Below are 26,954 nucleotides of genomic sequence, written 5' to 3' on the forward strand. Positions count from 1 at the left end.
ACACAAAGGGATTAGGGTTTCTCATGGAGCTCGCATAACTAGGGTTTCCTTTAGCAAGCCAGATGGGCCCTTCCAAGTTCCAAGAACCTTTTAGTAAACTCGAAGGCACATCACCAAAGGATTAATGAATGTGAGTGAAGCACAGTGGCAGGAAAATGAGCCTGTTTCAGGACCATGAATCTGCAGAGTTTTTAGATATGGGAGACAAGCATTATAGGGTTTCCAATAACCCTCTACATCCTTCCCCTCTCTCTCTTTCATCATAATGTAAATTTCACCCACCATTATATCATCCATTATGTTGGGACTGATGTGAGAATGTAACAATCATTCTTGGCTTGAGAAAGAAGTGGGAAAGCTGAAGAGTCAGGAGGGTAGCCAGAAGGGCATGGGAGAATGTCAAGAGTCACGGTAGGTGAACAGTCACCTAACCTCTATAAATGTATCCTCATGCCTCATACACTAGGGCAACATTTAGCACTTGAGTTGAGGCAGATATATATATTTGATTTATGCTTGAGAGCTAAGGTCACTCAGCTCTTGGTAGCTAGTAGTGTGGATCTGCAGTGTGTTTAGAGTTGTGGCACCTGGTGACAGTATGAGTAACCCATGTTCCACTATTGGGTATTGACCAATTTCATGATATGTATTTGAAGTTGCAGAAATATTAATAAGATGTTTTCTTTTACCTTTTTCATGGATTCCCATGGTCACTCATGGTGGTTGTATTATTTATCTGGTACCTCACCATATTTGTATGTGTGCTTTCATATACGCGAGATGTTATGTATTGATACATAGTGGTTGCATGTATGTTTTTCTTTCGAATTTGTGTTTACTTGTCAGTTGCAATGTCGGTAACCTATTGTAAACTACTTTTCCATTGACCTCCAGCATGTTCCTATTTATTATGTTCGATGGGGTTTTAGCTCACTAATCCTTCTCATCGTTTATCTCTTCTTATCGTTTGTGTGACTTGTTTGCACCTCTTTCTACAATTTATCAATCTTGGGTTGATTTTGTTTCACTGCCCAAGCACTTCATTCTTGCCCCACTCTAACATCTTCTCATTTGAGCACCAAGAGCAAAAAACATTCATGGTGGCAGTCGGGCCCACATACCGGATGGGGCTCCTATCCTAAACAATGTGAGGTCCAATTGGGACTTCACACCAGGGAGACCCCTTAGTCATTGGCGGTACATTTTGGCCCATCAATAGTTAGTCAAACAAGTACTTTAACCCACTATGATTGATCATTAAGATGAACCTCGTGCCAAGAAGATAGTGTCTCCACATCTTCAATGCACGAATTATAGTTGCCAACTCAAGATCGTGAGTCACATAATTATCCTTGTTCTCATTCAGTTTCCTTGACTCATAGCATACTACCTATCCTTCCTGCATCAAGACTCCACCAAGGACCCCCTTGAAAGCATCTTTACGTCTCACAAAATCGTTATCTGGATTTACATTCTTCAACATCAAAGTTGTAAGCAACTACTTTAGCTGCTCAAAACCAGTTGCACATTCTTCTGTCATTTCAAATTTATTTCCTTTCCTTTGCAAATATGCAATAAGATAGGTAATCTATAAGAAGTTCTTCATGAACCACCTGTAGTATCTTGCTAATCCCATGAATTATCTAACCTCATCCACATTCTTGGGATTTTCCAACTCCATGATAGCTCTGATCTTTTTCACTTCCACTTTTATGCCTTCCTTGCAAACCACATGTCCCAAGTAATGAACTTACGTTTGAAATAAATTGCACTTACTAAGTTTGGCCTACAACTGATGTTGTATCAACAATATTAACATTTCTACTAGATGTTATGCATGTTCTTCCTCATTCTTAGAATATATCAATATGTTATCAATGAATAATATCACAAACATGTCGAGATAGGGACACAATACACTATTAATCCTACACATGAAAGTAGTTGGACCATTAGTCAAACTAAAAAGAACCACAACAAACCCATGATTCCCATACTTGGTACGAAATGTGGTTTTGTAGATGTCCTCTTCTTTTATGTGTACCTGATGATACTTTGACCTCAAATCAATCTTCGAGAACATTGTTGCTCCTTTCACCTGATCAAACACATTATCAATCTGTTGCAAATGATACATGTTCTTAATAGTCACCTCGATCAACTTCCTCTAATCAACACACAACCTGAGATTACCATCCTTCTTCTTCCTAAAAAATATTGGTGCACCCCAAGGTGACACATTTGGCCTAATGTATTCCTTGTCAAGCATTTCCTTAAACTGAAACTTCAATTTCAACAACTCTAGAGTTCTCATCATGTAAGGTTACTTCGATGCTGGTGCTTCTCTTGACATCAACTCAATAGAAAGTCCACTTCCCTATGAGGTAGTAACTCTGAAATATTTTCTAGAAATACATTCTTAAACTGCTGCAAAAGTGGATACCTTTGCAAGACTTCAACATCCTCAACATCCTTCCCTTTGTCACTGGAAATATGAACTGCAAAAAATACACACACTTTCCTTCTACTTCACTTTTCCTACATAGATGTAACCATTCTACATGATGTAGGCTTATTCATAACCCACAAGACTCTCTTCCCTTCATCATTATCTGAGTACTCAATATCCTTATCATAGAAATTTACATTAGTCCTTTGAATTTGTAACCAATCCATACCCCAAAAAACATTATATGATCCCAATGGAAGTACATTCAGATTTGTTAAGTAAAATTGACTCGGTGTTTGAGCCAAGGTTGACCTAGTTAAACAGTAGTGGTTTTGGGCACATGGTATAGTGTACCCATGGTATTATGGTTCATGGTCTTGCATGTAATGGAGCCTATAAAAGGCTCGGAATACTTCATTTTAATGTAGGCCTGGAGGTGAGCGGTGAGGGCTCACTTGGCCAGATTAGCCAAGGTTTTGGCCAATGTTAATGAGATCTCATTGGGTTGGGTTTTTCCCAGATTTGGGGTTTTCCTGGATAAATATTACGTGTATAATATTTATCTGTATTGTTGCTAGTTATTTTATTATTCCTCTATGTAAATATCAGTAAATCTCAGTAATACTTTATCTCTCTACAGTAAATTTCTTAACAATTGGTATCAGAGCTAAGTTGGCTTTAGAAGGATGTTTTTTGTTGCTAAGGGTTTGTATTGGCATGGTAGATAGAGAGATAATTGAGATTTTCTTGTAGATCTGGATCAAAAACCATAGACTGTGAAGTAAAGATGCACACTATTGGGTCATGAGAGATTCAGTGGATGAGGTGGATATGTGCACGTTAATTAATTAATTGATGAACCATGTACCTAAAAAGAAAGCCTAGATAATTGGCGATTATAGTGGCTAGTGACCCATGTAATTCAGTAGATGGGTTCTTTTTATATGGACATTGATTTCATATGTAGAAAGACAATAACAAGGGTAAAAAAAAAAAAAAAATTATTATAATGGAGTGATATTTTTAATTTGAATGTAAATAGGCATACTTCTCTAAGACCTGGTAAGGCATGCATGCCCTAGGTAATTACTGGAAAAGTCTGGGTTAGACCTAGGTAATAGGGATATGTCACGCTAACAAATCTTGGGCAAAAACTTTGAAGAGAGTAAGGGCTAGAGTGAGTGGGATTGTCTCACTTAGCAGGTTTTGGTTGGATTTAGTCAAGAACCCCAAGTCAAGTTTAAGGGGGGAATTGTTAAGTAAAATTGACTTGGTGTTTGAGTCAAGGTTGACCTGGTTAAATAGCAGTGGTTTAGGGCACATGGTATAGTGTACCCATGGTATTATGGTTCGTGGTCTTGCATGTAATGGATCCTATAAAAGGCTAGGAATAATTCATTGTAATGTAGGCCTAGAGGTGAGCGGTGAGGGCTCACTTGGCCAGATTGGCCAAGGTTTTGGCCAATGTTAATGAAATCTCATTGGGTTGGGTTTTTCCCAGATTTGGGGTTTTCCTCGATAAATATTACGTGTATAATATTTATGTGTATTGTTGCTGGCTATTTTAATATTCCTCTATGTAAATATCGGTAAATCTCAGTAATAGTTTATCTCTCCGTGGTAAATTTCTTAACAATCAACTCAATAGAAAAGTCCACTTCCCTATGAGGTAGTTACTCTGAAATCTTTGCTAGAAATACATCCTTAAACTGCTGCAAAAGTGGATACCTATGCAAGACTTCAACATCCTCAACATCCTTCCCTTTTTCACTGGAAATATGAACCGTAAAAAATACACACTCTTTCCTTCTACTTCACTTTTCCTACATAGATGTAAACATTCTGCCTAATGTAGGCTTATTCATACCCTACAAGACTCTCTTCTATCCATCATTATCTGAGCACTCAATATCCTTATCATAGAAATTTACCTTATTCCTTTGAATGTGTCACCAATCCATACCCAAAAAAACATTATATGATCCCAATGGAAGTAAATTTAGATTTGTTGAAGTATATATACCATTCAACTCAAATTCACAATATCTTACCCAATGATGAACTCTTTTCTTAGTACATGTATCCAACTACACCAACCAAGGTTTTGAATGTACTTCTTTACTTAAGAAACACTTATCCACGAGTTTATGACTAATATAACTATAGTTAGATCCAGGGTTAATCAAAACAGAAATAGTTTGATCACAAAGCTTACCTTCCATATCGATAATATATGCATGATCATTAGCCTACCTATTATCCAATGTTGAATAAATATGTGGAATACTCTATCCAACATCCATAACTGTTTGTGCATCTTGAGCATTGTAAATCTATTGTTTGCCACCATAATGTTGTGGACAAGCTCTCCTACAATGATGCTTGCCACAAGTCCAACACTATAAAAGCTTCTTGCCATCACCCTTGTTTTTCTCCTCAGACTGAAATCACTCTCCTCTGTCAGTTGCGCCACTGCACTTCTTATGTGGAACTACATTCTCCTTGTCATCTGCATTATGAGGTTTTCCTCTATTCTTAACCCACTTTCCTTTATTCTTCTCATTACATTTCCAATCCTTCTTAGACTCAATTTTGTGCTTTGTTTGTTCATAAGAGTGTTTCAACATTTTGATGGTTTCCTCGAGTGATTCTCGTCAAAATAAATTATTTCTTTGAATGATACCTACAACCCATTGATGAATATCTAAATATTTTCTTTCTTCTCCTTAAGATAAGGCACATATCTCAACAACTCCAAGCATCTGCTAGTATATTCGTCATTATTCATAGATCCCATCTTCAACTCATAGAACACCCTTGCCTTGTCATCATAGTATATTTTAGATAGATACTTCTTTCTAGAAAGCCCCTTGAACTCACTCCAAGTTAGCTCCTCTTCCCAAATGCCTTTGTGTTAAAATTGGAAACTAGGGCCAAACTCCACATGGGTCATATTATTTGTGACAAATTATATTTTTCTTGGATTCCTCTCTCTGAGAGGTGTAGGATTGATCTAAATATCATCTGATTCTGACATGTACAAATGATGTTATGAATTTATTTATATTATGGAAAAATTGTCAAGGTCGGCTAACAAACCCATGTAGGCTTAGAAGCCCAACGAATACGTCTGTTCATCCTCAACGTTTGCCTATAAACACATGATTCCTAATCCTCATTTGCACATCACTAATATTCACACATCTCCTTGTCCTCATCTGATTGGGTGTGGATTTCTGGGTAGCTTCTCTCTCCACACGTGTGAAGGAAAGGACAGTCATTTTCTGTTTTAGTGTTCACTAGGTTTGACTAAAAATTTCAAAGGCTGTTTTTGGGATACATTATCCAAGTGTTGACTTGTTTTGGTGAAATTTTGGGTGGAGGAATTAGGTCTTAGTAAGCCACAAATTTGGGCACAAGAAGTGAGGCAATTTGACCTCTTGTTTGATCAACATTGAGAGTACTAGCGATGGCTGCAGGGTTGAATTTTTTTGACAAAACTAAACCAGTTTTGAATGGAATTTTTCATCTTGTTTTCGGCTGATTAGACTTGCTATTGGAGGCTAAAGTTGACTAGGTTTGACCGAGCCGAATTGAGAAAGAAATATTTCCTGTTGACTAGTGTTGACTTTTCTAGTTAGGGATCTTTTGTTGCTATTATAAATTATCAAAATTTGTAAATTGTACTATCTCTCTCTGTTGAACTATTGAAGACAAAAAGAAGATTTGATCAAGGGTTTCCCCACATTGGGTTTTATCCCTAGCTGGTGCGACATATTTTGTCCTCTTGTCTTGTCTTGTCTTTTACTGTTTATGTTTATGTTCTATTAGCATTTTACTTACATGTTTATGCGATTTCTAAACTAAAATTGGTATTGGGCTCATAAAGAAATTGAAGTAAAGTTGCTCTAAAGCATAGAACATACCATTGTTGCCTAAAATTAACATGGTATCAGAGCTGAGGTGAAGACAAAGCCCAAGAAAGAGTGAAAGAGAAATCACCAAAGACAGTTAGACAAGGACAAAAGACTTAATGGGTTCCTCATCCTACTTCCCGACAGAAGACAAGCTCCATGGTAAATATAACTATCATGGATGGAAAATGTGTCTTCATTTTACCTTGGAAGAGAAGAATGTGATGGATTATGTGTAGGGTAAAATCCCTGAGCCTCCTTCAAATGCACCAACTGCTGCAAAGATCAAGTACAATAAGCCTAAAATCAAAGTGAAGAAGATTATAAGGGATTGCATTTACAAGCATCTGGTGGCATATATCTCTGAATTGAAGAACTCCAAGGGGATATACAACAGGTTGGTCGGCATGTTCAAGGTTAATAATGCTAATCAAATTCTCTTTCTCAAGAATAAGTTGAAGGATATTAAGAAGGGAAAGGACAATGACATTCAATCCTATTTCTTGAGGATTACTAAGATCAAGAATGATCTACTCTTGATTGGAGAAGTCATTCCTCATAGGGAACTTACTCTCACCACCCTTAGAGGACTCCCACCTGAGTGGTATGTCTTTAGAACCACTATACTCAACAATGATCGAATTCCAGGGTTTGAAGAATTGATGTCGATATGCATTCAAGTAGAAACAAGAATGGTGGAGTAAGAAATGCCTTTTAACAACTCTAGGGGAAACTTCAACAACAACGATCAAAGGAATGGTAGGTCTAATGGCAAAGGAAAGAGGAATGCAGGACATCAAGGAAATGGTCGACCCTACAAGAAATCAAGGAACTCCAGGTATGATGAATCCAATGTTATTAACAGTAAGAAAAAAGAGTATTATCTTATATCGGCCCTCTCCACTTCCTCTCCTCTGGACACTTTGGGAAATTGGCTTGTTGATAGTGGTGCTTGAAGGCACTTCACCAGATACAAGGAAGTCCTCTCTAATTTGATAGAAAAGGAGACAAACTTGCAGATCATCCTTGGAGATGATGCCACCTATCCCATGAAGGGAGTAGGGAAATTTACCTTTCAAATGGATCAAGGTAATACTATTAATTTGCAAGAAGTACTGTATTTACTTGATCTCAAGAAGAACTTGGTGTCCATTTCAGCAATGGAAGATAAAGGATTCAAGGTGGCTTTTATCGATGGAAAGGTACGTGTTTAGAAAATAAATTTCAAGGTTGATTTTACTCTTGGGTTCAAGGTTGAATCTTTGTATCAAGTTGGAGGATGTCCATTGGGAGCCATGTCTTGTGACACATCTCTACAATCTAAACTATGGTACCCTTAGAACCCATCAGTGAACAAATAAGCTTCGTGTCGGCCAACATTCTCCAAAACTTCATTTGTGAATGGTTTGGAAATGGGTCATGAATGCATGCATCATTGATATTTATTAGGTATATGCATATTCTGATTTCACCCTGCTTCTTCTTCTCTTGAACCACCATAGGGCTCACCCAACAAGATTCTTCTATTGGCTCACTAATTCTAGCTTCCAACATTTTTTCCAATTCTTTGTGCACCTTCTCCTTATATATTTATTAGCCGAATATCAATACTCAGATTAGTAATCACATCCACATGATAGTAAAATGAAGATATAACATAAACATAAATAGTAGAAGACCAGCCAAGACTAGAGGACACAAGATGTGGCACCGGCCGTGGACAAAACCCAATGTGGGGAAACCCTTGATAAAATCTCCTTTTAGTCTTCAATAATTCAGCAGAGAGAGATAGTACAATTTACAAATATGATAATTTAAAAGAGAAACAAAAGAGACCTAACCAAAAAAGTCAACGCTGGTCAATAGGGCAGATTTGACCCTCAACAAATCGGTCAACTTCAGTCAAATTCAGCCTCCAAACAACAAGATAAAACAACCCTCAAAGTAATAAAATTCAACCCAGTCAAGTTTTGGTAAAACAACCCACCTGCGATTAGCCCTAGCTATTGTCAACATTGGTCAACACTTGGTCAAATTTTCTAGAAATTTAGTCTCCTAAATGTTTCAGCCTCCTGAAATTTTTCTCTCCTGAAATTTTTCTCTCTTGAAATTTTGACCTCCCCAAATTTCGGCCTCTTGAAATTTTTCTCTCTTGAAATTTCAGACGTGTGGAGAGAGAGAGGCCCAAAAATCCATACCCAATCAATGAGGAGAGAGAGAGACAAGTGTGAAGATGAGTGTGTCTACATGAGGCTAAGGTATCATGTATTTATAGAAAACGTTGACGATGAATAGATATGACTGTTGGGCTTTTGAGCCTACATAACTTTGCTAGCCAACCTTGACAATTTGTCCATAACCAAAATAAATTCATAACTTCATTTGTAAATGTTAGAAAAATATGATATTTAGATCAATCCTACACCTCTCGGAGAGAGGAATCAAAGAAAAATATCAGCTGTCATAAATAAGATGACCCATGTGAAGTTTTTCCCAAGTTTCCAATTTTAACACATTAGCTTTAAGGAATAAAACATTCATTTCATCCATGGCTTTCTTTATTTCTTTAACCAATAGAACTAATAGAATAAAATCTACTCTAGTAGGAAAATAAAAGAATTGAATACCTCCTTTGGCAACTGAATTTGGTTGTTCATCTCAAATGCATCTCTAGGGCCATGCGTGCAGACGTTTTGTATGTGGATGTCATTGGTTTGAGGTAACAAATTGATGAAAACCATATTCCAGTGTTTAGTATCCATTCTAAATATGTAAACTATATTGATAGCTTACTTAATGTTTTTTTCACCATTTTGGTAAGGAGGTAGAACTACTCATCAGGTTGACCTTTTATCTATTATCATAGTGTATTCCTTCTAGATCCAATGACATAAACCTCTTCGATCAGATGGCTCAGATATAGGTCATGGTCCCCCTACCAGGGCAGTTTAAAATGGACTTGCACTCCAATGAAATCCGATAGCCATGATCTCCTTGATTCAATAACCCAAAAACATGTCGCTACCCAACTACCAATGATGCTAGAACAAACTTGCACCTCTCATGTAATACAATATCTCTTATTAATTACATTTAATGCCTCATGCTGATACTATATATATATATATATATTCAACAACTACATATCACCTTGGTGTGGGCCCGCACTAATTTAATGGTTGTGATTTCTCATTAAAATAAACAACTCACAAGCACTTGCTGTGATTTCCAATTAAAATAAACAATGCACAATGGTTGTGAGTTCCCACTTTCTCGTGATGTCAACAAGGGGGAGAGGGGAACTTGGTATTACGAGTTACACCATAAGTTCCTTCCCCTTAATCTAAGGGAATATGTTTTTCTTTCCAAGATCTATGCTTGTCATGAATTGCAAGGGGTTACCCCAATGATGTCAGCAATATGGTGGGGGGAAGGTATCTACAATTGTAATTTCAACCCCTCACTAAAAATCTACCAAATGATGGAAATTCCACTGTTAATTCTTAGCAATATGATTTTTTGAGCTTACCAAAATTAGCCAAATTGATCCTCCTATCCATAATACTGTTGTTGAGAAATGGCAACATGAAATTCCAGTCTAATTTGCCCTTGAATTAAACTGAGAATTAAAATCGAATTATATTCTCATAGAAACTTGTAAATAGTTATTTAAGTTTAATTAACTTAATTAGCTTAGGAATTTCAAGTTGGAAGTATTTTTGTAGTCATGTATATGTTTTCCCGAAATTTTAGGGGTCCAGGATGAGTTTATTTGAGTTGTAATTAGGTTAACTCAATTTACTAAGTTATGGGCAGTTAAATTAGTTCTAACTATTTATGGAACTAGTAGAGGAATAACATTTAGTTGGTGCATCCACAAGTGTTACACCAGTTAAACAAAGATTCGCTCATGAGAAACTCATCCATGTCATTTCAGAGAAAGACCGAGTTGAGACTACAATGCAGGGACAATGTATTATCAGTTGTATGATTTACTGAGTTGTAAATATCATGTATGCAATTAGAGAAGGACATATGTTGGATTACATAGTTTTGGAAGCATGAATTCCATTTAAATACAAGCTATTCATCCTAGGAATTTCACAAGGAAATAGGGGCTTGGCGGTCAGTGGAAATTGGCTAAGTGTTGGCTAATAGCAGGCTTGTGAGGTAGAGAGTTGAGCATACTTGTGTGAAAACTTATTGTCTTATGTTTCATTGATTTGTCTTCTTCTTGTTCATATTGTTTTCATCGATCTATTGGCTTCCATTGGTTGAAAGTAGAAGTAGATTCTTGTCTTGTTCTTTAGTAATTTGCATGAGCTTGTAAATCTACAATAAGTTCTACATGGTATTGACGCTGAATTCAATATACTAGAGGATATTTTGAAGTTTTGAGTTTTGGGTTACAGGTGAAATTCGAATTTGCAATACATACTTCAGGATTGGCAAATAGCGTTGTACAGTTTGCGGCTCGAGTATGCCTTAGAAGGAAACTCAAATTTTATAGCATGGAGGAATAAAATGGAGGCCATGCTGGAGGATAATGGTTTGAAGGAATTCATTGTTCAAGACATTCCTAAGCCAACAACATCAGATGCAAAGAATCTAGTCAAATGGAAGAAATGTGTGGCAAAAGGTGAGGCAAATAATCCTTGAGGAATTTTGAGACCATATTGTCTCTAGTCTCCATGGCAGGGAAACTTCGTACATTATTTGGAAAGCATTGATGGACTTCTATTAGAACAATAGTGACCAAAGGAAATTGGCACTGGAGGACAAACTTCAAAAAATCAAAATGGAGAAAGGCAAGACTATTCCAAAATACTTGACCAAGTTCACTCAACATCATGATGATATTGGAAGTGTTGGAATCACAGTTTTCAAGCATGATATGGCGAATCTTGTTCTTCTAGGACTCCCAAATATTTTACATAGTTATTAGGACTTTATCAATGGTTGGGAGAAGCTTCCAGATTGGGAACAACTATGGTTAGATATGATGAAGGAGGAGATCAGGAGGAAAATCAGGGATCGCTCTTCATCAAAGACAGACAATGAAGAGAATTGTGCCTTAGCGATTAAGGTGAATAAGGGGAAAGGGAAAGGTTCCAAATCCAAATCATATTATTTCCATGGAGGTAAGAATAAAGACATGATTAAAGCGAAATGCTTTCATTGTCATGAGTTGGGCCATTTTGCTACAAATTGTCCACTTAATAATTCCTCAAGGTGAGTGGCGGGTGAGGCTTTGGCCTCTTAATTCGAATTAGACCTTTCCCTCATTCCATGCATGTTGTCATCAATAATGGGAAGTGCATGGTGCTTAGATAGTGGAGCTTTATTCCACATGACTAGTGACAAGGAGTTATTCAATGACTTGAGGGAGAAATATCTCCAAATGCATATCAAGATGGGTGACGATGGGAGGTATCGTGATGCTGGATCGGGCATGATTACCTTTGAGAGGGAGCATGGGGTTCCACTCACCTTGAATAATTTTATGTATGCGCCCGAGCTCAAGAAGAAATTTGTATCCATTTCCATGCTTGACGATAGAGGCCATGATGTGATCTTCTTAAAAGGAAAGGCATTCCTTCGACACACAGCCATGGTTCAAGTAAAGAAGATAGGGATTTAGGTGAAGAATCTCTATAAGCTGGAGGTATAGGATTGTGTAGCTTTGAGCATGAAAGAAGAGATGGTGCAAAGCGATGGACCTCTAAATTAGACAAAAGTTAAGGCCCATGCCTATAAATTAAAACATAAATTAAGTCTTATGACCATCCTTCAACACATTAAACCTCTCTTTCTGCATTAGATAATTTATTTTTAACTTTAATATATTCATTAGGAAGGTTTATGAATAATTGGATACTTGTGCCTAATATTATCTATTTTTGTGGAATATTATGAGAATATTGGGAACATTATGAAGATTTGGAGGATGAAATAATTTAGCGACTTGTTCCCTAATATAGGAGAATTAATAATAAATAATAAATCAACAAGATATTATGGAATTATCGCACATATTGTGGAACTCCAATGATTGAGAAAATTTAGGAATGTGTTCCACTAATCAAAGGATTTTGGTGGGGAAATCTTCCTCCATTCATGGGGAATGATTCCTAATCATTTTGTATAAGTACCAAGTCGAATTCGCCTCTAGGGGTAGATTTTCATTAGTATTCTTATGGAGAGAACTTGTATTTTTGCAGCTCCATTGTATTTTCTAGAAGGGATGTAATCATATTGATGGAATAATGAAAATTGGTGTCATGTTTAGCTTCTAAATCTTATTCTCCTCCATATGTCTCTGAGTTTCCTTGGGCTTGGCCATCCTAGGAACCTCATATCCCATTTGTATTATTTTCTTTCATACATTTCACTGCTTATTCACATGCATCTCTAGTTTTTATTTCTTTCTACTTCTGCATTTAGTATTAATGATTTCTTGTTGTAGGATTGAGTTAGATGGTTAATGTAAGTTATTTTGCAGATCACAAGCATTATTTTATCCTTGTAAAAGCTTTGGAAGTTCATAGTGATCATTGAGTTGCTTGGATTAGTCTTCTTATTCCCAAATCTAGATTGTTGGACCTCCTTTATAGCAAAGAAGATTAAATTTATGTTATTTTTTAGAGCATGAGAACAAGGTTCAATCAAGTTGGTTCCACTTGCATTAGATCTCAAAAATATTCCAGTTCATAAAAAAAATTACCGCATTGCATTTTCACTTGATTTGGTTAAGCATTTTTAAATTTACTAGCTCACTAGTTCTCGAATTTCTGGATTTTCGACTAGTAATGTTTTTTATTTTTATTTTCATGGGTTAATAGAGGTATTTTTGATTGTTTCCACTTGGAATAGGGACCTAAGACATCCTAGTTAATAAAAAAAAATTTCCCATCCAATTTTGATTTTATTTTTTTGGACATTAAAACCTCACCAATTTCATCAATTCACAAGGAAACTTCTCCAAACTTTTTGAGAAAATCCATCCATCTCCCAACTTTGGTTTTGAGTTCTGAAGTGGTCCTAGGAACTCCCTTGCCTCATTCCATCCACCAACCACCTTCTCTAAGCTTTCCGTCACCTTAAAAATCCATCCTTTTTCTCTCGACTGTATCATGTACGTTTTCAGGGGATCCTATAGGTTTTTAGTACATCATGTAGGTTTTCCTGTAGTGGACTGTTTTGAGGCAGAATTGAAGGAAAGCCTCCAGGAAGCCACTCAAGGTCACCTAAGGGTCTCCCAAGCCTTCCAACCATCCTCCATAATATCCAAGCCACCTACCACATCACCAAAAGGGATTAGCTTTCACACTCTCAAATGAAAAAAGACAAAAATAAAAATAGATTTATTTTATTCATTTACATGCACAATAGTAGAAGGTTTGATGGGTTGAATCTACATGCTTAGGATAGTAGGATTGCATACATTTTAACTTAGAACTATTTTTAAGTAGAGCCTCTTAGCAGTTAGTTAGAAAATGGTGTGTTTTAGCATTTGATTTCAGAATATTCCCTTGTAATTTCTTTATTGCAATAGGATAAGGTTCCATTTCGAACATTTCATTTTATACAATTAGTTTAGGATTTGGCTTTAGTACATGCACTCTGTTACATCATGACAGTAAAGGAAGGACACATCTTATGTCATACATATAGTTTCAATACCTCTTAAGTTTGTACGAACCCCAGGTTGATAATTAAATTCGGTAGCCTTGGGAGCTGCAAATTCTTGTTGCAATATCGAGGCTCATCACTTTTTGGCACCGTTACTGGGGAGGTGTCAAAGTATGCATTGTTTTCTTCCCTAGTTGATTCATTTCTTTTTAATTTTTTGAAAAAATAAAAATATTAATTGCATTAGGCATATTTCATTTCAAAAATAGAAAAGTGCATTGCATTATTGTTTTCATTCAATCATAAAAATAAAAACAAAAAAATCTTCAACACCAACCCACCCCCCCATTTAATCACGTGGTACAGTAAAAGCCACATCACCATTCACTTTTGCAGGTAAAAGAAGATGGAAAATCATGTAGAAGAAATGGATGGAGATAATGAGATTGAGGAAGATCCTCTCGGATTTCTCATTCAAGATACTGATATCAATGTGCACATGAAGAACATCCCTGCATCTTTTCTTCCAAAATTTCATGGTCTAAGGTTAGAGGATACATAAACCTTTCTCTTTGAATTTGAAATTATTTGTAGATCTTATGGTTACTTATTAAAAACTCAAAGATTGAGATTGTTTCCGACAACATTGAAGGATAGGTCTCTTAAATGGTTCACGAGTTTAGGGACTAATTCAATGAGATCATGGAATGATTTGCAAAAGATATTTCTAGAAAAATATAGAGATCATGATCTTAAGGAAGAACTCTTTAGAATTAATCAAAGAGAAAATGAGATCCTTGAGGATCTAATAGAAAGGATCATGTATAATGCTAAGAGGGAAAAACTACATCATTTAGGATCCGAGACACTAAAAGCCCACTTACTTAGAACAATTAGGGATGAATGGATTAATCTCCTTAATCCCATGAATAGAGGTGATGTATACCAATTATCATTTGACGAAATTTTTGAAACATGCAGACACATATCAAGAGGAAAAGCAAGAGGAGGTAAACCAACATCAAGATCAGTTAGTCAAGCTAAACTTGGAAATTTGTTTCATGATTTTAAAACAAAAATTCCTAGAAGTCTAACAAAACAAGTAGAAATGTTAAGAATGCAAGATAAAGGAAAATAAAATGTTGAGATTTGTGTTGCAGAATCACAGGATGTTAAACATTGTCCATCATTACCAAGGTTGAAGGAAGTTTACCAAGAGGACAATAGAGAAAGTCAATCACCAATGCAGCTATGTTTTGTACCTTCAAGAGGACCATGGCAGCCTATTCATCATCATATGATGCAAGAGCCTAATTCCCAATTCCAAGAATATCCACATCCACGTAAAATTAATTGGAACACACCCTTTCCTTGGCAATACTGGCCATCTCAACCCCAAAACTAATCTTGGCAAGAAGGTTGGCAAGCAACTTATGGAAGCCATCCACAATATCCTCAGTATATTCCTCAATATCCTCGATACCCAACTCCATGTTATCCTTACCATTCACCTCCACGACAACCACAACCCTAACCACATCCATCTCAAATATCCACTCCCACTCAATTACTTATACCACCATTTCTAAACCTGCACATTGAACTAGCTCAGCCCACTTACAATATTGAGGTACAACACTTCCAAACATATCTTGTTGAGCTCAATGTTATTCACCATAGCTTAGGAAGATTCTTACAAAAAAGTGATTCTCTCGATGCGATTGAGGGACAACATGCAAAGAAAGAATATTTGAAAGAAAAGATCAAAGAATCATGGGCTAGACTTGATGAAGAGCAGACAATAAACTCAGACATTGAGAAAGCTCCCTCATCAATTCCTCCATGTGTTCAAGAGAACAATCAACAAAAAGAGGAAAATTTGAAGGTCATGGAAGAAGAAGACATCCAAGATGATCCAAATTGGCAAGTGGACCAGAGGCATCACAACTATATTGAAATATGGTTCCAGACAATCACTAAGTTGTAGCATCACTCTCTTTTTCAACTATGCTTGATCCTTTAAAAGTCAAGCATTTGATCACTCAAATCCATGTACATGTGAAACCATACATTTGAAGCCTCCACATCATTTTGTTTATCATGTTGATGTGCACATGGCTCCATTGGAAGTATTATTATACTTAAAAGTGATTTTTTATTTCACGTAGGGATTATTATACTTAAAAGTGATTTTTTATTTCACGTAGGGTATGGTAAGAAAAAAAAATGAAAAATAAGAGAAAAAATAAAAATCGCAGGTGAAAACCTCCTTGGAGTCACCTCAGATTGGCTCATTGATTGAAAACCTCCATGAGGCAGTCAATGGGTTGGAAAAGAAAAAGAAAAAAAAAAAAAAATGTTAGGTGAAGCCCTCCTTTGAGGCACCTAGGCATACCTACTAGTCAAAAACCTCCTCGAGGTGGCTAGTAGGCTTAGAAGAAGAAAAGGAAAAAATAAAAGAAATCCTTGCTCCATGCATCTCTTTGATGAATGCATGTACTCTCCGACATCTACAAGCAACAAGAACAAGTTAGTACCAAAAATAAAAATTGGTCAAGCCTAGTCAAAAGAAGTCAAATTTTGACTTTCTCCTCCTTTGCTCAAATTCTCCAACAAGTCTAAGGCCATGCCAACCCATCACCCTCGTCTATATTCACCATCCACACATCATTCTCAAGCTTCTACCATTCAGTTTTCTTGTTTTCCTGAAAAACTATAGGATGCTCTGTTTTACTACAGGATACAAAAATACATAGAGCAGAAATTTGTTTTTTCCATAACTTGAAGATCATGCATCCATTTGCCAAGATGCTTCATGGGGATATGCATATGGATGACAGTGACATTCTCAATCAATTTCAAAAAATTCCAATGAATAGTTTTCGATAAATCAGCTTCCATCACCTACAACCATTTTTTCATTTTCTTGATCTTTGTGCATCCATTTAAAAATATGTTTCATTGGGAAATGTATATAGATGATGGTAACATGCCCAAGCCATTTTAGCGAATTCGAGTGCACATTTTCCAAGAAATCAACCTCCATCACCTTCAGCCATTTTTAGTTTTTCTCAAGATCCGTACATCCATTGACCAATTTTTTTTTATGTAGAGGTGCATAATGATGGTGGAAACATGCTCAAAATGTTTCAGGTCAATCCATTCTACCGTTTGGGAGATATGGACAAAACAAGTCACTATCCTGAAAACCTACAGGATTCCCTCAGATCTTACAGGATACAAAACAACACCTGCAGGATTGGGAGTGAGCAGTTTTAAAAGGGAAAAATAGAGGTCGGCTTCATCAAGCAATGTTAAGGAGGTAGGCCCTACATTTCCCCACATTTTTCCAAGTGAAAGGAACATAAAAAACCCTTCTAGTTTAATGAAATTGATTGCAGCATAAGGGAATTGTATACACATAATTTTTTTAATTTGGTATCAGACATATACAAAACTCCATCCATTAGAGAAAAATGATAAGGGGTAACCCATCAAAATAGTGAGGATTCATCATCACCTTCCTATACTAAGGGATACTCACAAGGCACAATTGGATAGTTTTCTTTGAAAAATTGAGGGGATATGATGAGGAAGTAGCAAGAGATTTGCAGTCAGCTTCAGCATGGAGATCCAAAGGTCAAAAAAGTTCCTCCAGAGCTTAGCAATAGGATCAAGATCATGAGCATCACCATCCAACACCTACACATCAACATCAAATCAACAACAGCATGTAGACCTCTCCAACAACCATAGGTACATGTATGCAATATTCTTGACCTCTTCTCTTGAGCATATTATAGTTAGAAATTTGTTTTCAATGCATGAGAGATGAGGTTTTATAAGCTAAGGATGGGTCAACAATCTTAGTTGTCTTCAACTAGTTAATTGTAGCTCACTCCTTCACTCTTGCAAGGTTGAAAAGTCAGATTATGAAGGGTGATGATTTCAAGGAATGAGGACAACAGTTAAAAGAATAATTTTTTGCAAAGGCCAAATCACCACAACACTCCAAGCTGTCCATCCACTTCATATTCACTATCTATTCATCATTCGTCCATCCCATTTCATTTTCGAAAAAGAAACAAATAGAGCATCCTCTCCATTTTCACAAACCTACACTACTCCCTTTAAGCCCTAGCATCATCATCCAAACCCTCTTCATCATTTCTCCTCACTCGCATACAGCTAGAAGATCCTAAAAGAGGAGGAATGACTACTACAGGAAGGCAGAATGTTGCTACATGAAGGAAGTAATGAAAAAATTATGTTAAACCCCAAGATGCAGAGCTTAAGAGAGACCTAATCAAAATAGAGAACTCCAAGGCCATTAGGCAATCATGCAGGCCACAAGAGAGAAGAAGAAGGCAACAAAAGGAAATGAGGTATTCTCCATCGAAACAAAACTCAAACTGCAGTGATTAAAATATGTTTTCCAAAAGGTCTCCAATCTCTTTCTAACTTTTGTCCAAGACCTAAAAATGGGAAAAATATATGGGAGTCAAGTTGAGGGCCTGTCCTAGGCTGAGTATATCATTTATCCTCAAAAAGGGTTTCCTGTAGGTTTGATCGGAATTACTACATGATCACCTAGTTCTCATCTAAATGCATTTCAAAGGTGTTAGAGGTGTCCAAATGGCGTAACAAGGTAGAAGAAGGTTGATAAGGGTGTGGAAGACCTTGAAAAACAAAAAGATATTCAAGAACCCACCTTGAATAAGGGGAAGAAGGCAAGCTAATGATCTCAAGAAACAATGATTTTTCCTTGCACAAATATGTTTTTTGGCTTCTCCTTGTAGAACCTACAACCAATATTTTTAATGCATAAGAGATAGGCCATGCGGGCCATGGATGTGGCACCATGAGGTCACTAAGTTGCTCAGAGGACGAGCAACACTTTCAACAGGGGGGTATGATGGGCCTCTAAATTAGACATAAATTAAGGCCCATGCCTCTAAATTAAAATATAAATTAAGGCCTGTGACCATCCTTCAACACATTAAACCTCTCTTTCTGCATTAGATAATTTATTTTAAACTTTAATATATTCATTAGGAAGGTTTATGAATAATTGCATATTTGTGCCTAATATTATTTATTTTTGTGGAATATTATGACAATATTGGGCAGATTATGAAGATTTGGAGGAGGAAATAATTTAGGGACTTGTTCCCTACTACAGAAGGATTAATAATAAATAATAAATCAACAAGATCTTATAGAATTATGGTACAAATTGTTAAACTCCAATGATTGATAAAATCTAGGAATGTGTTCCACTAATCAAGGGACCAAATCCACTAATCAAGGGATTCTGGTGGGGAAATCTTCTTCCATTCATGGGGAATTATTCATAACCATTTTGTATAAGTACCAAGTCGAATTTTCCTCTAGGGATAGATTTTCGTTAGTGTTCTCGTGGAAATAACTCGTATTTCTGTAACTCCATTTTATTTTCTTGCATGGATGTAATCATATTGATGCAATAATGAAGATTGGTGTCATGTTCAGCTTCTAAATATTGTTCTTCTCCATAGGTCTCTAATTTTCCTTGAGCTTGGCCATCCCAGGAACATCAAATCCCTTTTGTATCATTTTATTTCCTACTTTTCACTGCTTATTCACATGCGTCTCTAGTTTTTATTTCTTTCTAATTTTTCATTTAGTATTAATAATTTCTTGTTGTAGGATTGAGTTGGATGGTTAATCTAAGTTATTTTTCAGGATCACAAGCATTATTTCATCCTTGGAAAATATTTGGAAGTTCATAGTAATCATTGAGATGCTTGGATTAGTCTTCTTATTACCAAATCTAGATTGTTGGACCTCCCTTTTAGGAAAGAACAATAAATTTATGCTATTTTTTAGAGCATGCTAACAAGCTTCAATCGATTTGGTTCCACTTGAATTAGATCACAAAAGAATTCTAGTCCATAAAAAAATTACCCCATTGCATTTTCACTTGATTTGTTTAGGTATTTTCTAGATTTACTAGCTCACTAGTTCTCAAATTTCTAGATTTTCAACTAGTAATGTTTTAAATTTTTTTGCATGGCTTAACAGAGGCATTTTTTAGTGATTCAACTTGGAATAGGGACCTAAGACATCCTAGTTAATAAAAAAATTGTCCCATCCAATTTGTATTTGATTTTCTTGGTCATTAAACCATCACCAATTTCATCATTTCAAAAGGAAACTTCTCCAAGCTTTGTGAGCAGATCCATCCATCTCCGAACTTCGGTTTTGAGTTTTGAAGTGGTACTAGGCACTCCCTTGCCTCATTACATCCAAGAAAAACCTTCCCTAAGCTTTCCATAACCTTCAACATCCATCCATTTTCTCTCGGTTGTATCCTATAGGTTTTCAGGGGATCCTATAGGTTCTTAGTACATCCTGTATATTTTCCTGTAGTGGCTTGTTTTGAGGCTAAATTGAGGGAAAACCTCCAAGAAGCCACACAAGGTCACCTAAGGGTCTCCAAAGCCTTCCAACCATCCTCCATCATCTCCAAGCCACCTGCCACATCACTAAATGAGATTAGTTTTCAAACTCTCACATGAAAAAAGGCAAAGAAAAACAGATTTATTTTATTCATTTACATGCACATCAATAGAAGGTTTGATGGATTGAACCTCCATGCTTAGGATAGTAGGATTTCATACATGTTAACTTAGAATTCTATTGAGCGAAAGACTCTTAGAATTTAGATAGAAAATGGTGTGTTTTAGCATTTGATTTCAGTCTCTTTCCTTGTACTTTATTTCTTTTAATAGGTTAAGGTTCCATTTTGAACATTTCATTTTCTACAATTAGTTTAGGATTTGGCTTCAATACATGCACTCCATTACATCATGATGACAAAGGAAGGACACATTGTATGCTGCACATATAGTGTTGATACCTCTTAAGTTTGTATGAACCTCGGGTTGATAATTAAAGTCGGTAGCCTTGGGAGTTGCAGCATTCTTGTTGCAATACCGAGGCTCATCACAAACCCGAAATGTTGGTGAGTTGTGGCACAAGTATTTGGACCACTTGCATCATGGGGCTTTGAAGATCATGCAACAGATCTCCATCAGTTTGCCCAAAGGTACACTTGAGAAAGTTGATACATGGAATGGGTGTACTTTGGGTAAATACACCAAGTCTTCCTTTCATGGTAGAGAGAGTCAAGCAGAGGCTATTCTAAAGTGATTCCATTCAGATGTGTGTGGACCATTCTTGATAGCATACATGGCCAAACACATGTATTATATTATATTCGTTGATGAATTTCTCGTAAATGTTGGATATTTTTCATGCAGAAGAAGGATCAAAATTTCACAAAGTTTTGTGAATTTAAAGTATTGGCCAAGAAAGGGTATGGAAAGAAGTTTAAAGATCTACATAGTGATAATGGTGGTGATTATGTCTCAAACGAGTTTAAAAACTTATGTGCAGTGGAAGGGATTAAACGGAGTTGACGTCACCCCATAACCGTCAACAAAATGAGGCGGCCGAGAGGAAGAATAAAAGCATTGTAGGGGCAGTACGGGCAATTTTTCATGATCAGGTCCCACCACTACACTTGTGGGATGGGTCATGCAACACATCGGTTTATTTTCATAACCATAGCCCACATTGGATACTTAGCATGAAGACACTGGGGGAGGCTTATTCTAGTAAGAGGTCAGATGTTGGTCATTTCAGGATTTTTGGGTCATCAATATATTTCCATCTAACCAAAGATGCACGAAAGAAGCTTGAGCTAACAATAGAGTTTGGGATATTTGTGGGGTACATTGATACACCTCACAACTATCGTGTGTACTTTCCAACCAACAGGATGATAGTGGTTCATAGGGATGCCAGATTTGATGAGGAGAAGGCCATGCAAGTTTCCCTTGAGAGGGAGCTTCAACTACATGCGGTTGAGGAGATTTTAGCTCCTAAGGTTGAGGAGCTTTATATTGATGTAGAGTAGCCAAATGTAGAGGATTTGGGACTAGAGACATCCACTCAAGTAGAGTCTTCCAGAGATGGGAGAAAGTGCACTAGAGAGGCGAATACATTACTGTCAGATGCTAGAGAGAATGTGGGAGCACCCATATCACAACACATACAAAGGAGGTAACCTAACAGGTACACTAGATACATGGCTCTTATGAGTGGATGTGTTGTGACATAGCCATATTCCTTTGAGGAAGCAATCTAGTAGCTAGTTTTGGTTGATGCCATGGTGGAGGAGTATGACTCCATAGTTCATAAGGATGTTTGGGATGTGGTCCCGAGATTGGAGGATAAGTCCATGGTAAGCTCCCGTTAGATTTACAAGGTAAAGAAAGTTGTAGATGGTAGTGTGGAGATGAATAAGGGTAGATTTGTTTCTCGTGGCTTTTCATAGGTATAGGGGATTGACTATGATGAGACCTTTGCTCTTGTTGTAAGGTACTTGTCGATTAGATCTATATTGGCACTATCAGCACAGATGGGGTGGAAGATACATCAGATGGATGTAAATACAACACTAATTAATGACGTGATTGAGGAAGGGAGATCCATAAACTAACGTGGATATTTCATTGGGAAGTTCGTCACAACAGATCTGATAATATTATATTAAAAATATGAGATTCTACACTATTACAGTTTTATTTAATTTCTAGATCTATAAAATTAACTATAATTAGTGCATGCATGTAAAATTAAGTCAAGCAGAAAAGTAAAGAAAGAAAAAATAATACCACACACACATAATACACAAGATATGCTCTCTGTGAAACCTTGTCAGGAGAAAACATAGATAGAAGGTGAGGTCGCTTCGCTCTCTTTCTCTGTTTGGAAATATGGCTGCATATACAAAGAAGTAATGTATGTAGTCCATGGGATACTATATTACACATATCCTCTCTATGTGCTCTACCTCCTATCTCTACTGGCTATCTTCGCTCAACTATGGAACAAAATTCTCTCGAAAGAATGGAATGTGTCTTCCTCCTAATGGCCTAGTTATAACACAGGCTGATATCCTACTAGTGGTTAAGTTTGACTAAATAAAATCTTCACTAGAGTTACAAAATAGACTTTTCTAAAGTCTTTTATGTCACAAACATGTGGCTAGCCCCTTGAATAATGGGGGATGACGTGGCATCCTCCCGAACTATAGGTGTGAAAAACAAGAAGGTCAACTTCTAAGTGGCATACCTTTTGCACACAAACTCTGATTGACATGATTCTTGTGTCATTGGTAATCTCTCTATGTGTAGAATCACATGAAAAGGTGCGTAGCTTAAGAAATAAATTTTTACCCCAAAAAAATTCATTTTATGCCTCAAAATGCTCCTAGAAGGTTTCAGACCTTTGTTATAGACATTTTTGTGCCTTACAGCTCCAAGCATGAAATGTCCATAAACCAAGGGCTCCTAAGTCCTTAAAAATGTTGTTCTAACTCCTAAAGGAACAAGGTCAACAAATTACAGCTTCTCCCAGAAGTTCTCCACCAGAAACTACTTAGAATTAGTCAAATCAGGATCATTTCAGCTGCTCCACTAGCCAAGTGCATTGCATAGCACCTAAGTCCACTAGCTAGGTGCGTTGCAATGCACCTAAATGCACTACCAGGGTGTGTTGAGTGGGAAATGACAAGTGGCAGAGTCATTCCACGAGGTGGAGAGACAATGGAAGCTTCCAGAATCTTCTCCAATGACACTTGCCTCACTGAATTCGACCAAGGATGAGTAAGAGGCTCTTAGTCTCCAGGTGGAAGCAAGAACTGACAGAGAGAAGCCACTAATCAATTCATGAGCTGACTCATCCTCCTTGCATACATCTATATATGGATCCCTCATCCCAGAGATCCAAGGGCTGGAATTTTGCACATTGTAAGGAATTGTTGTTGGTTTTGAGATACATATCAGAGAATTGGGTGATCTATGCTTTGTTGGGGTTGAAGAAGGGATTTCTTTGCTGGGAGGTTGATGCTGGGTCAGGAATCATCGGTTGTAACTCCTCCTAGATCTTCTTGTATATCAATAAAACTATTTGAGTTTCTTCTCCATGCTTGTGTTTCATTGATGCTTGTTACATTTGTATGGTTAACTTAAATCTGATCCTAATTTATTTATGAATATAAACCCATGTCTTTGTATAGTTTCCTTCTTCTATGATCTTATAGGTACTTGGTGAAGTTGGGCAAGTGAGGGAGCAAGTAGCTGGGAGCTGTCGAAGAGAAGAGAGATTGGATCAAAGGACTAGCGCAAGACACAGGTTGGTTCATCCTATTCCTCTTTGTTTATAGTTCATAAAGAAGAATACAAAAGTAGTTTTCTCTGTTTGTTTCTAAGGTAGCTGTCACACCTTAGTGGGATAGAGTAGATCTGAATGGACACTTTTCCCGATAACAAAATGGCGACTCCACTGGGGATCGTGTCTAGTTAGTTTGTTTGTGTTTCTCTTGTTGTTTATTTCATAAACTTAGAAGTAGCAATCGAACTGCATTTGCCATTAACAAATGCAAAGTAGACATCTGCTGCTTCAATCCATTCACTGGATCTGTTTATGATTTGAACAGCTGATTCATAAACTAACTGATTGCCCTTGTGATAGCTCTTAGAACCCCCCTTAGATCTACCTCTGATTGTGCATTACTGATTGCTTTTACTCGGCCAAAAACCATAGATTAAATTGCAAACCATGACCCAAAACCCGGATAGAATTCTCGTTTCTGCCCCAGTGCAGGCTCTATGAAGAGGTTCTGCATTTTAGCGCACTTCCCGAGAGGGTTACCTGCGCTGCAATGCAATTTCTCTGTGTAACAGGTGCACTGATCAGCCTAGCGTTGTGCAACTGAGGTTCTTTGCTTCATTTTTTCAGTTTTGTCTCTGATTTTTGCAGCCTGTGATCAGTATTTCACTATTTCAAACCCCTTTTCCTTACTGATATTCCGCCTCAGTTGTACAAAAGAAATTGTAGATGTTTTTATGTGTTTGTTGCGTCGTTTACAGTTTTCCATTGCAAAAGAAGAATAGTCGTGTTGTCGTCCTTTGATTTAGATTTGTCGCAAGTGTTGATTTTGATCATAGGAGAAAGTTTATTTGCTGTTGATAGTCGATTATGCTTTTACTTTTGCCTTTGGTTTGAATTTGTGACTTTCTAGTGTCGAAACGAGTATTTATTTCAAAATCATAAAGTGTCGTAATCATCTCTACCTTTTGATTTCGAAAAGAAGCTTGTTTGTGTTTGTCACTTGAAAGCAAATTCAGATTTGTACAACAACTTTCTTTTTAGGCATCAATATTAAGAAAGTGAAAAACAAAACACATGCATGTGCATTTGCATATTGGCAGTCTGTTTGGCTTGATTTAGGAAAAGTGCATTTACAGTGTGCTCTTTGCTCTTTGCGAAAAGATTGTGTCTTTCTTTTCCCTTAGTAGCTAGGATTTTCATTGCTGAAAAGAGATAAAAGTTTGTTTATCATCTTTAGATTTCATTTTAGGAATTACATCTACATCTCGTGGTGATCCCAAAAGGCAAACTTCATAAGAAAGATCAACTTAAAATAAATCCAATGAACTTAACAATGCTTTGGAACTTAACGCACAACATTTAGAGGTCTAGGCTAGAGACGTATTCCGGCGTCGTAAAGCCTGGTAACTGTTGTCCTCACTGATGGTTGGGTGATTCCTCCACTTTGAGATGATAAGTGCCAGTACGGACTTGTGCTCCCACGTACCATCGAGTATATATTGGGAGACCCCTATAGGCTTAAAACCTCTATCCATAGGAAGCTGTATCAGCCGCCCTACTGATCGCAATGCACCGAACACAGCATTCGGGAAGATTGACTGCCGTACCGTAAAAAGTATTATGCAGTTTTGTGATTGGTTTGGTACTCCCTCTACCTAGACCTCCAGAGCAGTCCCTTTCGTTCCTTTTTAGACTCCTTAACGGAAAAGGTCCATCTGAGCACTTGTCACTTCAGGCTCATTAAAAATCGAAGGAGACTAGAGTCATCTTTTGTTTTTTCTCGACTCTTAAAAACTAGAAAAACAAGTTGTGTCAAAGCGTGTTAAAATTTATTTTAAATGGAATATTCATACCCTTTTCCTACGCTGATCTTGGGTTGAGGAAATGGAGCCTACCAACCAAGGAATTCCCCTTGGTGGAAATCCTAGTCCCTTCTCCTCTTGGGGAGATGTTGGTGCACCCCATATGGCCACATTGTTGCTTCCAAGACTGACAATTGGCTTGCCAATATGGCTCTTATCAACCAATGTCGTTCAGAACACCACCATTCTTGAACAATCGAATCAGTAATTAGACGAGTCCAGAGTTGCCCACCAGCCTTCTACTTCCTCTAATTCTTCCTCTCCTCCTTCCTCTTCACTTGATGGAACTAGTAAAGCTAAAAGTCATGTTCCTAAGGAAAAGAAGGAAAAGAAGAAGAAAGAGAAGAAGAAGAAGGAGCCAAAGGCGAATGGGGGAAAACGAGTGTCGTCTAACGAAAATCCACACACTGCACCGACCAGGCCTAAATCGCCATGTGTCATTTGCAAAGGAGACCACTTTCACAGAGATTGTCCTTGCATCCCCCGATACTAAGGGACTGGTCTCCTCGTTTGCACAATCCGATGTCATCAACCTCTGGTGATCATGTTGAAAGCACACCGTCAACTAGTGAAAGTGAAGCCCCAGGACAAAAAGGGAAAGCTAGATTTCCATGTAAACTGTGCGAAGGCGCTCATGCCCTCCACCGTTGTCCCTTCTTAGACGAAGCTAAAAGAGTTTTGGATGATCGTCCGGTTTCACCATTATGACTTCCTCCTGGATATAAAAAACTCTTGCCGAGTCCGTCACTAGTTGAGAATCTAGCTGGCCCGCTTAGGTGGTCGGCTGAAGCGCCTATCATTGAAGATAAACCAACTGAATCCATACTAGACGAAAGTCAAAGGGTCGAGGCGGCAGTTGACCCGGTCTTGCCT

Source organism: Pinus tabuliformis, chromosome 4_2, assembly GCF_031772625.1.
Source record: "Pinus tabuliformis cultivar Carrire ecotype Pingquan chromosome 4_2, CPIR1, whole genome shotgun sequence".
NCBI classification, from domain to species: Eukaryota; Viridiplantae; Streptophyta; class Pinopsida; order Pinales; family Pinaceae; genus Pinus; species Pinus tabuliformis.